Source organism: Xenopus tropicalis, chromosome 9 (assembly GCF_000004195.4).
Source record: "Xenopus tropicalis strain Nigerian chromosome 9, UCB_Xtro_10.0, whole genome shotgun sequence".
Classification (NCBI taxonomy): Eukaryota; Metazoa; Chordata; class Amphibia; order Anura; family Pipidae; genus Xenopus; species Xenopus tropicalis.
The window spans coordinates 86,967,876-86,980,496 of record NC_030685.2 but is presented as its reverse complement, the minus strand read 5'-3'; the positions used below and the strand labels follow the sequence as shown (position 1 = coordinate 86,980,496).

The 12,621-nt window shown below is 45.2% G+C and overlaps 1 pseudogene; it reads left to right on the top strand.

Annotated features, from left to right (window-relative positions):
• The first annotated feature begins 11,821 nt into the window (after positions 1 to 11,821).
• On the top strand, positions 11,822 to 11,980 carry LOC116407883 (annotated as a pseudogene).
• Positions 11,981 to 12,621: the final 641 nt, after the last annotated feature.

The window sequence follows — 12,621 nt, the reverse complement described above, 5'->3', positions numbered from 1 at the left end:
GAGGGCAGTGAGGGGGTTGGGGAATGCCCTGCCGGGAGATGTTGGGTAGGGGGTTCCTCACGGTGAGGGCAGTGAGTGGGTTGGGGAATGCCCTGCCGGGGGGATATTGGGTAGGGGGTTCCTCACGGTGAGGGCAGTGAGGGGGTTGGGGAATGCCCTGCCGGGGGATGTTGGGTAGGGGGTTCCTCACAGTAAGGGCAGTGAGTAGGTTGGGGAATGCCCATCCGGAGGATGTTGGGTAGGTGGTTCCTCATGGTGAGGGCAGTGAGGGGGGTTGGGGAATGCCCTGCCGGGGGAGGTTGGGTAGGGGGTTCCTCACGGTGAGGGCAGTGAGGGGGTTGGGGAATGCCCTGCCGGGGGATGTTGGGTAGGGGGTTCCTCACGGTGAGGGCAGTGAGGGGGTTGGGGAATGCCCTGCCGGGGGATGTTGGGTAGGGGGTTCCTCACGGTGAGGGCAGTGAGGTTGGGGAATGCCCTGCCGGGGGATGTTGGGTAGGGGGTTCCTCACGGTGAGGGCAGTGAGGGGGTTGGGGAATGCCCTGCCGGGGGATGTTGGGTAGGGGGTTCCTCACGGTGAGGGCAGTGAGGGGGTTGGGAATGCCCTTCCTAGTGATGTTGTAATGGCAGATTCTGTTAATGCCTATAAGAGGGGCCTGGATGAGTTCTTGACCAAGCATAGTATCCAAGGCTATTGTGATACTAAAACAGTTAGTATTGTTGTTGGTATATATAGTTTATATATAGTTTTGCATGTGAGTGTATAGATAGGTCAGTATAGGTGTGTGTGCTGGGTTCACTTGGAAGGGTTGAACTTACTGTAATGGACTTTGGTCTTTTTTCAACCCAATGTAACTATATGTAAGTATATAAATGGCGCATTGCATCACTACACACATAGCTGCCGAGACTACGCACCATTTTTTTTTTTCATTAAATTGTCACAAGCTCCGGGACACGCGTGACACCTTCCCATCCTCCTTTTGCCAGTGAAGTGGATGAATTAGTCATGTATAATTCATGTGCCTAATTTATTCATGTAGATTGTGGAGGTTTAATGACTTATTATTGATTTCTCTTTATGAAAAAACGTGAGACGCTAATTTTAAATCCCATAACATGAGATCAATGAAGATGACAGCTTTCTTTGATGTAATTATGTGGGTCCATTAGAAACGCAAATGAACGCTTAAAAGATATTCTGGGCAGAACATATGGAGATGATGTGTATTCTGTGCGAGTTATGATATCAAGTGAGGTTAATCCATCACTAAAGGGACATGATGTTTTCTGGAATATCACCGTGGCAACGGAAAAATGAGCAATATTGCTCGGGTCACTCAATGATACTCATCGACTTGTTGGAATCAGCCACCTGCGTAACACCGACGCCATGAAGTGTCAAATCCTAAAGAACAGTCACAGCTCATTCCAGGGCAGCTCGACTAGACATAGACAGTAAAAGAAAGACAATAAAGAGGTGGTTGAAATTCTATTTATTACATAAATGAACATTTTGCAGAACTTTTCAATGAGTTTTATCAGTTGGCAAAGGAAGAAACTTTGAGAAAACGTTGTCTTACGTTGAGCAAATCCTTTCCAACCACCAATGGGCTTTTTGATCAAGAGTGATGAGCGAAATTTTTCGCCATTGGTGGGGGGGATTTTTTTCGTGTAATGGGGTGCAAAAAAGTCATGGTTGCATCCAAAACGTTGGGTTGGTGTCAACTATATCACGGTCATATCAACAAAAGTTTTGGTCACTTCACAAAAGTTGTGGTTGCATCCAAAAAGTTGGGTTGGTGTCAAGTACATCATGGTCATGTCAACAAAAGTCTTGGTTACGTCGAAAAAGTTGTGGTTGCATCCAAAAAGTTGGGTTGGTGTCAACTACATCATGGTCATATCAACAAAAGTCTCGGTCATGTCAAAAACGTTGTGGTTGCATCCAAAAAGTTGCATTGGTGTCAAAGACATCATGGTCATGTCAAAAAAGTCTCGGTTACATCAAAGAAGTTGTGGTTGGTGTCAACAACATCATGGTCATGTAAAAAAAAGTCTTGGTCACGTCAAAAAGTTGGGTTGGTGTCAAATACATCACGGTCATGTCAAAAAAGTCTCGGTTACATCAAAGAAGCCACGGTTGGTGTCAACTACATCATGGTCATGTCAAAAAAGTCTCAGTCATGTCAAAAAAGTTGTGATCACATCCAAAAAGTTGCAGTGGTGTCAAATAAATCATGGTCATGTCAAAAAAGTCTCGGTTACATCAAAGAAGTGAGAACTACATCACAGTCATGTCAAAAAAAGTCTCTCAGTCATGTCAAAAAAGTTGTGGTCGCATCCAAAAAGTTGGGTTGGTGTCAAATACATCACGGTCATGTCAAAAAAGTCTTGGTTACATCAAAGAAGTCGCGGTCGCATCAAACAAAGTTGCACGTGTCAAAAAAGCTAGTTTCCTGCAGTTTCATTAATTTTTCGGGACAGATTTACTCATTACTGTTTATCAGTTTTTGAATTCAAGCTTGTTTTTCTAAATTGAATAAGCTTGCATACCGAATGGAAAGTTGGTGTCAAGTACATCACGGTCATGTCAACAAAAGTCTCGGTCACGTCGAAAAAGTTGTGGTTGCATCCAAAAAGTTGGGTTGGGGTCAACTACATCATGGTCATATCAACAAAAGTCTCGGTCATGTCAAAAACGTTGTGGTTGCATCCAAAAAGTTGCATTGGTGTCAAAGACATCTTGGTCATGTCAAAAAAGTCTTGGTTACATCAAAGAAGTTGTGGTTGGTGTCAACTACATCATGGTAATGTAAAAAAAAAGTCTTGGTCACGTCAAAAAGTTGGGTTGGTGTCAAATACATCACGGTCATGTAAAAAAAGTCTCGGTTTTCAAAGAAGCCACGGTTGGTGTCAACTACATCATGGTCACGTCAAAAAAGTCTCAGTCATGTCAAAAAAGTTGTGTAAAAAAAAACCTCGAAAATCTCAAATTTTTTTGTGCTCTAGAAACTCGGAAAATTGGACTTTTAGAATATGGCTTGACTTTGCCTTTGACAGCTCCCTTTGACTTTTATAGAAACTTGCAAATTTTAGATGGCAAGTTTTACGGGTTTTTGCACTTAATGAATACCAGGTATTTGAGTTTTCGGACCATAACTTGACCATTGATAAATCACCCCCTAATGCACATACACTGGTACTGATGCTGTTTGGTTTAATCCCCACCCAATAGGGGTAATTTGGGAACACACCTTCAGGTGGGGAGTTCTAAAATGGATTCACCAGAGAACTCGTATTGACCCAAATCAACATGAACTTCCTCATGGTTGAAAAAGTGTCCTTCTGATAGATGGGGAACCCTGGAATTCCATGGTCCCCACAATGGGTGGCATCAATAGGAGCATTAGATTGTCCTCAGTGTATTGGATTGAAACTTCATTTTGAAGGTGGCACAACCCACAATCTGAAAATATTAGAAGCAACTTGCACAAGGGCATAACTACCATGCAGGGGACCCAGTAATCGTTGGGGGCCACGGGGACAAGGGGGGCTGGACTACCAAGTCAACTATATGGTAGCTTACCCTACCCCCTAAGAAGTTTAAATTTGCCACTGATATGCCCAGGTGGGCTTCGAGCAATCGACCAGGTGAGCAGAAGCGGAAGAACCATTTTACTGGTATGGGATCCGTTATCCGGAAATTCGTTATCCAGAAAGCTCCGAATGACGGAAAGCCCATCTCCCGTAGACTCCATTTTAATCAAATAATTCAGATTTTTTAAGTTGATTTCCTTTTTTTCTGCAAAAATAAAACAGTACCTTGTACTTGATCCCAACTAAGATATAATTACCCCTTATTGGGGCAGAACAGCCCTATTGGGTTTATTTAATGGTTAAATGATTCCCTTTTCTCTGTAATAATAAAACAGTACCTGTACTTGATCCCAACTAAGATATAATTACCCCTTATTGGGGCAGAACAGCCCTATTGGGTTTATTTCATGGTTAAATGATTCCCTTTTCTCTGTAATAATAAAACAGTACCTGTACTTGATCCCAACTAAGATATAATTACCCCTTATTGGGGCAGAACAGCCCTATTGGGTTTATTTCATGGTTAAATGATTCCCTTTTCTCTGTAATAATAAAACAGTACCTGTACTTGATCCCAACTAAGATATAATTACCCCTTATTGGGGCAGAACAGCCCTATTGGGTTTATTTCATGGTTAAATGATTCCCTTTTCTCTGTAATAATAAAACAGTACCTGTACTTGATCCCAACTAAGATATAATTACCCCTTATTGGGGGCAGAACAGCCCTATTGGGTTTAATTAATGTTTTATTGTTTTTTTAGTAGACTTAAGATATAAAGATCCAAATTACAGAAAGACCCCCTATCCGGAATACCCTTGGTCCCAAGCATTCTGCATAATTGGTCCTATACCTGTACTAAGTTGGCTCTAGCTCATTGTTTCCCCTGTTTGATGTCATGCTATGATGTCACTCTATGATGTCGCACTATGATGTCATAGCAAGACAGATTTACTCCATGTTCTGCCTGAATACATTCCGTGGGTTTGGAAGTACAGGTAGGCTTTTGCTTGTAGTTTCTAGAACAGCAGGTCGCTCATTCGATTTATTTTCTTCCTTCTCTTTCCGAGACGGCGCCGGAGAATTTTCCACGCGGGTGCTAACACACATAAAAGGATTCATTCGCACTGTATATAAAGTGAAATGTTCTTGCGCTTTGATAATCTGATAATCCTGGATTCCAACCCAGTCAGCATAAACGGAACGGTAACTGTATCGTTTTTCCGATGCGTAGGCAAGCTGAGCCTTGTTCCTCGCACTGCCAGAGCCTCCTCATACTCCCGCCCATTGGAACGTCCGAAATAACAAAGAAAAAGAACCCAGAATTGCAGGTAATCGACAGAAACAGAACGCACCGTGGGGGAGGCTGCTCTTCAGGACAAGAGATAAGTGAAATAACTTTTCTTTACTTTTTTACTTCTATGTATTTTAGTTGGTCGGTGGACTATTTAAAGGGCAAGTTATGACTATATTCTTGTTCATCAATAATACACCATAATGCTGTTGTGAGGTTAAGATCAAGTGGCATTGAACACTAAGCATTGGGGTCTCTAGAGTGCAACCTTCTAGAGCAGTGGTTCTCAACCTGTGGGTCGGGACCCCTTTGGGGGTCAAACAACCTTTTCACAGGGGGTCGCCCAAAGCCATCAGAAAACACATATTTCCGATGGTCTTAGGAACCGAGACACCGCTCCTCTATGGCTGGGGGTCACCATAACATGAAGAACTGTAGTAAAGGGTTGGGGCGTTAGGAAGGTTGAGAACTACTGCTCTAGGGCATCATGAATGTGTAGTGCTCCTCCCCATGGGGGCAGGGTAGAAGTGCAAGCTGCATTAATTACTACTCATTAAACAGGGGGACATTGCACTGAAATAGGCCGTGCATAAAACAATAAATATATCAATAAGGAGCTGGACTAGAACCATTTCATGGCAGTTCATAAGGGGCAGGAGTCTGTAACTTGAGCATACATGGGCAAGTCAATGATCAGGTAGTCTGTAATCATAAAGTCATTAAAGAAGTAATTGAAGAACAACTATAATGGCCCAGTGACTGGTATTTAGTATAATGGTGTATGGGGGGGTCGAAATGGTGGTCTTTAAACCCAATAGTGGGCCTTCCCGCTTACATGTAGGGAATAGCCAGGAAGTCTCTATTTCAACCAATATGTTGTAATAAAATATTTGGGGTATTACAGTAAGCCAGGTAGAGTGTAACAGTAAAGGCTGGTGGCCTAAAGGAGGCACTAAATCCACTATTTTAGGATCCGGCCGAACCCCCGAATCCTTTGGCCGAATACCGAACCGAATCTGAAACCTAATTTGCATATGCAAATTGGGATAAGGAAGGGTTAAAGAGAACCGACATGGAAAATTTTCAGCTTCCGTGTTTATGTAACACAAAGTCCCATGATTTTAAGTAGTGATGAGGGAATTTAATCGCCACGCATGGATTCGCAGCGAATTTCCTCATTTCACCATTGGTGAAACTTCCATTCGTGAAACTTCAGCAAAAATTTGTTGTGCATCAAAAAAAGATGCGGTCGCATCAATATAGGCACAGTCACATCAAAATGGGTGCGGGTGTGTCAAAGAAGGCGCAGTCGGGTCAAAGAAGGGGCGGTCGGGTCAAAGAAGGCGCAGTCGGGTCAAAGAAGGGGCGGTCGGGTCAAAGAAGGGGCGGTCGGGTCAAAGAAGGCGCAGTCGGGTCAAAGAAGGGGCGGTCGGGTCAAAGAAGGGGCGGTCGGGTCAAAGAAGGCGCAGTCGGGTCAAAGAAGGGGCGGTCGGGTCAAAGAAGGCGCAGTCGGGTCAAAGAAGGGGCGGTCGGGTCAAAGAAGGGGCGGTCGGGTCAAAGAAGGCGCAGTCGGGTCAAAGAAGGGGCGGTCGGGTCAAAGAAGGGGCGGTCGTGTCAAAGAAGGGGCGGTCGGGTCAAAGAAGGCGCAGTCGGGTCAAAGAAGGGGCGGTCGGGTCAAAGAAGGCGCAGTCAGGTCAAACAAGGCACAGTCGGGTCAAAGAAGGGGCGTCGTGTCAAAGAAGGGGCGGTCGAGTCAAAGAAGGCACAGTCGGGTCAAAGAAGGGGCGGTCAGGTCAAAGAAGGGGCGGTCGGGTCAAAATAGGCGCGGGCACATCAAAATGGGCGCGGGTGTGTCAAAGAAGGGGTAGTCGGGTGAAAGAAGGGGCGGTCGTGTCAAAGAAGGGGCGGTCAGTTCAAAGAAGGGGTGGTCGTGTCAAAATAGGCGCGGGCACAACTAAATGGGCGTAGGTGTGTCAAAGAAGGGGCGGTCGGGTCAAAGAAGGGGTGGTTGGGTCAAAGAAGGGGCGGTCGTATCAAAGAAGGGGCGGTCGGGTCAAAGAAGGGGCGGTTGGGTCAAAGAAGGGGTGGTCGGGTCAAAGAAGGGGCGGTTGGGTCAAAGAAAGGGTGGTCGGGTCAAAGAAGGGGCGGTCATGTCAAAATAGGTGCGGGCACATCAAAATGGGCGCGGGTGTGTCAAAGAAGGGGCGGTCGTGTCAAAATAGGCGCGGGCACAACTAAATGGGCGTGGGTGTGTCAAAGAAGGGGCGGTCGGGTCATAGAAGGGGCGGTCGTGTCAACGAAGGGGCCGTCGGGTCAATAAAGGGGCGGTCGGGTCAAAAAAGGCGCAGTCGTAGCAAAAAATAGGTGCGATTGCGGCAAAAAATGTCAGTAGCAGCAAACGCGTTTCGTGGATTTTTTGCCGTTTCGCTAATTTTTCGGCGAAACAGGACATATCCGCTCATCACTAATTTTAAACATTTGGATTTAGTTTGCCGAGAGGCACTGATTTGTCCAAATACAAATCCTGCTGAAAAAAGGCTGAACCTTGGGCAAATCCTGAACCGAATCCTGGAGTTGGTGCAACCCTACTTAGTAGGAGGGGCAAGTAGTAGGAGGAGCTTGGGCTGATGGTAGTTGGGCAAGGTGGGGGTCATTAACAGTTAATAATTCAGAAACCAGGGCTGAGTTGAAGAATGGGTTAATATTTTATGATATTATAGGATTTGATTGGCTGGAGTCTGACTGGCTCTGCTATACTTTCCTTTCTGTACCCCGATATTTCTCTTGTTGCCTCCTACTCTGGTCCCAGTCTATTGAGTTGGCTCCACTGTTTTTCCTATTTTCTGTCAATTGAAATTGTATCTCGTCTCTCAACCCGATCGATAGGTGCTATTGTTTTGCTTTATTACTTTGTTAATTTAATTTGCTGTAATCTTATTTCTGTGAATTTCCTAAAAGGTTTTTATAAAGTCTTCAGGCGGAATTGTGAGCCTTATTCTCCTCAGTGTTATCCCACTGCGCGGAATTGCTTGGAGAATGTTAAAGGGGATGTTCACCTTCAATGTCCAAATCTTATTAAGCCACCGACGATGCTCTCAGCGTGTTAGAAAACCTATTTTCCATTAAAAAAGTAAAAAGGCAACTGTAAATTTTTATATATGTTAAATCAGTCCTTCTGTCTCTCTGATCAGTTTTCTACTAAAGTCAATCACACAACCCTTATTGGCCCCCCTAATGAAGGATAAACCCATGTAAATGGGATTTTCTTGGAGCTCTTTGAGACTAGTTCCCAGAATTCCTCTTGTCTATTTGCATAAGAGTGAGGCAGTCTCCTCAACCCTAATGATTTGTTTGTCAATCCACACTCTTGGCTCCACCTAATCTGATCAGAAATGCCTGTACTACTCTCATGGGCCCCAAGAAGGGCAAAACCAGTCTGTAGCTAGTCATAACCAATGTGTTGATGCTGAAGATTGATGAAAGTGGAGGGGCTGTGTTCCCATTAGGGAAGGGCTGCTAGCTTATTTTTTTGTTGGGGGCTTTGCACATGCTCATTATGCCTAATCATGCTTCACTTCCTTTGCCCCAGCCATTAGGCGGGTGGGAGGTATTTTCTTTTTTTCCTTCCAGCTGCCAGAAGGAGCCTTACCAAGGCGATGGTTTGTGCACCCTGGATAGGTGTTATAGTCCTCTGGGCTTGACCCTAGGCCAAGACTTGGTGGTTCTCACCCTAGCTTCGGCGAAGGTGGATCTGCCCGCACGTGCTGTTCATTGGTGAAAGCCTCGGACACATAAGTATCGGAGCCCATACCTTCGGGTGGGACTCACAGGCGATGACACAACCAGTCTGTAATTTGGAACCAGATCAGCTATTATCTTGGCTTCTGCTTTAAAACCCCAGTAGGTGAGCTTTGCCCATAGAAGAAGCCCATGTCAAGGCGGTCTCCTCAACCCTAATGATTTGTTTGGCAATCCACACTCTTGGCTCAACCCTGCATTACACCCCTAAAAGGGTGAAACTGGTCTGTAGTTGAGAATCTGACTCTTAGCTCTCCTTAAGCTGATCAGAAGCCCCTGCACTACACAGATGAGCCCCAAAAAGGGTGCGACCAGTCTGCAGTTGGGAATCTGATCAGCTATTATCCTGGCTTCTGCTGTGAGGTGGTCTCCTCAAACCTAATGATTTGTTTGTTAATCCACACTCTTGGCTCAACCCTGCACTACACTGATGAGCCCCAAGAAGGGTAAAACCAATCTCTAGTTGCGAATCTGATCAGCTATTATTTTGGCTTCTGCTAAAGACCCAGTGGATGAGCTTTAGCCCATAGGATCAACCCATGTAACCCATTTCTTGGAGCTCTTTTAGACTAGTTCCCAGAATTCCTCTTGTTTATTTGCATAAGTATGAGGTGGTCTCCTCAATGCTAATGATATGCTTGTGTTGCAACCCAGCTCTTTTTACATTTGAACCTGTCTCATGGGTAAAAAAGGTTGGTGATTCCTGGTCTACAGCATGCAACTATTTCTGGCTGTCAGTTCCCCGCCTTTATCCCTCCGCCAATTAAACTCACTCTTCCCCATAAGCGCCGGCAGGACTCTAACAAAGTAATGTCACATTTCATAGACTCGGCAGACACTCCTGTGGTGTTTTTGTAATGGAAAAGTAAAACGCCTCTTCATCCTAAATTGCATTTAGAATGGCGCACTTGATTATCCAAAATACTTTCCGCCGAACCTCTTCCGCGTGACATTTATCTTGAGATTTTTTTTCAAATGAGTTTGAAAATCGCTGCACAATGACTCTCCTGGTTTATAGGGCAATCTTACCTTGAATATTCTTTGTAAGAAGGGAAAAAAAAAGAAATATATTTAATGGCGATTGAAAGTCACATCGCGGCCCCTGTCATTGATGCATTAAATTGGCCGCTGCTGCCATTAAGCCGCAATCTGTACGGCGTCCTCTTGACTTTTTTTTTTACCGAACAGCATGTTTTTTTTACTTTAATAACATCTGCTTTGCTGCTGGTTAGTAATCTTCCCCGATATTATTTCCCTACATTCTCTATGCCTGGCAAATAAATTTCATTAAAGTCTGCTTTAATATTCCTTGGGTATATGTCACATTCACTGCTCGCGGTTTCGGAAATTTGTTCCCTTTGATAATACGCCAATATGTTCAGTGCCCGTGTTCCTCGTTAAAAGAACGTGGCCGCGTCGCTATCGGGGCATTGTTAAATCACACGCGGGGCTGTTGGGCAGGTCGTGTTGTTTTGGGAAGAACAATTCCACTTTATCGTCCTGAGTTGGAACACGAGGACCTTGGCTCAGAGAAAAACGTTAAGGTGAAATATTTCATCGATTGTAGAAACCCGTTCTAATGAAATAGTTGCGCTAATCACTATTTTTTTGGACAGTGGCTTAGTTTTGGTACCTTGACATTCTGGGGCCCTGCTTGGTTCTGACTTGTAAGGGGTCTGTATGTTCTCCCCATGTCTGCGGGTTTCTTCCAGGTACTTAGCTTTCTGCCCCATTCTGGGGTCCTGCTTGGTTCTGAGCTGTAAGGAGTCTGTATGTTCTCCCCATGTCTGTGGGTTTCTTACGGGTACTTAGCTTTCCGCCTCATTCTGGGGTCCTGCTTGGTTCTGAGCTGTAAGGAGTCTGTATGTTCTCCCCATGTCTGTGGGTTTGTTCCGGGTACTTAGCTTTCCACCCCATTCTGGGGTCCTGCTTGGTTCTGACTTGTAAGGAGTCTGTATGTTCTCCCCACGTCTGTGGGTTTCTTCTGGGTACTTAGCTTTCCACCCCATTCTGGGGTCCTGCTTGTTTCTTACCTGTAAGGAGTCTGTATGTTCTCCCCATATCTGTGGGTTTCTTCCGGGTACTTAGCTTTCCACCCCATTCTGGGGTCCTGCTTGGTTCTGACTTGTAAGGAGTCTGTATGTTCTCCCCATGTCTGTGGGTTTCTTCTGGGTACTTAGCTTTCCACCCCATTCTGGAGTCCTGCTTGGTTCTGACTTGTAAGGAGTCTGTATGTTCTCCCCACATCTGTGGGTTTCTTCTGGGTACTTAGCTTTCCACCCCATTCTGGGGTCCTGCTTGTTTCTTACCTGTAAGGAGTCTGTATGTTCTCCCCATATCTGTGGGTTTCTTCCGGGTACTCAGGTTTCCTCCCATACCCCAAGGACAATCGAGAAGGTTAATTGGTTCCTGATAAATTTGACCCTAGTTTGTGTGACTGTGATAAGGACCATAGATTGTAAGCTCCTCAGGGGCAGAGACTGGTTTGAAATGAATATGTCCTGTCTAGTATGCCTGTTGAGGAAACCCTGGAGCTACTGCTAGGTCAAGGGTGACAGCAACTCCAGGGTTCCTCAACATCAACAGGCACAGTTGTGTCTATTTCAGAGCATGAAGCTCAATGTGGGTGTGGCCAATTCTAAGGGGCAGATTTATCAAAGTCTGAAATGAATAACTCCTCTATAGTGCACATAAATATTAGGGGGTCATTTAAGAATGCATCCACAAGTGTAGGTGCTCTAAAATGGACCCAATGGAAATCACATATTGATGCAATTCATGAGGGCACTTGTGTCCAGACTTGCTCCTGCTCTTACATATGGTCGCCAATGTGTTTAACCTGCCTCAGGGAAATGGCGAGCAACTGTGCTTATTGACATTGGGGAACCCAGTGGATGAGCTTTAGCCCATAGAATAAACCCATGTAAATGGGATTTTCTTTGAGCGCTTTGGGATTAGTTCCCAGAATTCCTCTTGTTTCTTTGCATAAGTGTAAGGCGGTCTCCTCAACCCTAATGATATGCTTGTGTTGCAACCCAACTCTTTTTACATTTGAATGTGTCTAATGGGTAAAAAAAAAAAAAAAAATTCTCCTAGATCCCTGGTCTATAGCATGAAAGTAGTTAACTCTGAGCTTTGCGCAGTGGCAGTATCATAGCCAATGAGGTCAAACCGAGGTGTGATTATTGCTAATTGTGATGAAGCTGAAGCTTAATGAAAATGCAGGGGGGGGGGTTCTTATTAGGGAAGAGCTGCTGACTTATTTTTTGTCGGGGGCTTCGCACATGCTCATTATGCCTAATCATGCTTCACTTCCTTGCCACAGCCGTTAGGTGGGCGGAAGGTTTTTTTTCTTTTATTCCTTCCAGCTGCCAGCTGGAGCCTTACCAAGGCGATTAATGGCATTGCACCCGTACACTTTTGCACCCTTTTTGTGTTTGATTGGTGCACCCTGGATAGGTGTCATAGTCCTCTGGGCTTGACCCTAGGTCAAGACTTGGTGGTTCTCACCCTAGCTTCGGCGAAGGTGGATCTGCCCACACATGCTGTTCATTGGCGAAAGCCTTGGACACATGAGCATCGACACCCATACCTTCGTGTAGGACTCACAGGCGATGACTCAACATCATGAATGTAGTTAAGCCTAATTTGTGTGATAAGGACCATCGATTGTAAGCTCTTCTGGGGCAGAGACAGGTTTGAAGTGAACATGTCCTGTCTAGTATGCCTGTTGAGGATACCCTGGAGCTACCCTGGAGCCACTACTAGGCAACCTTGGAGCTACTATTAGGCAACCCTGGAGCTACTACTAGGCAACCCTGGAGCCACTACTAGGCAACCCTGGAGCTACTACTAGGTCAAGGGTGACAGCAACTCTAGAGTTCCTCAACATCAAAAGGCACAGTTGTGTCTATTTTGGTGTATGAAGCTC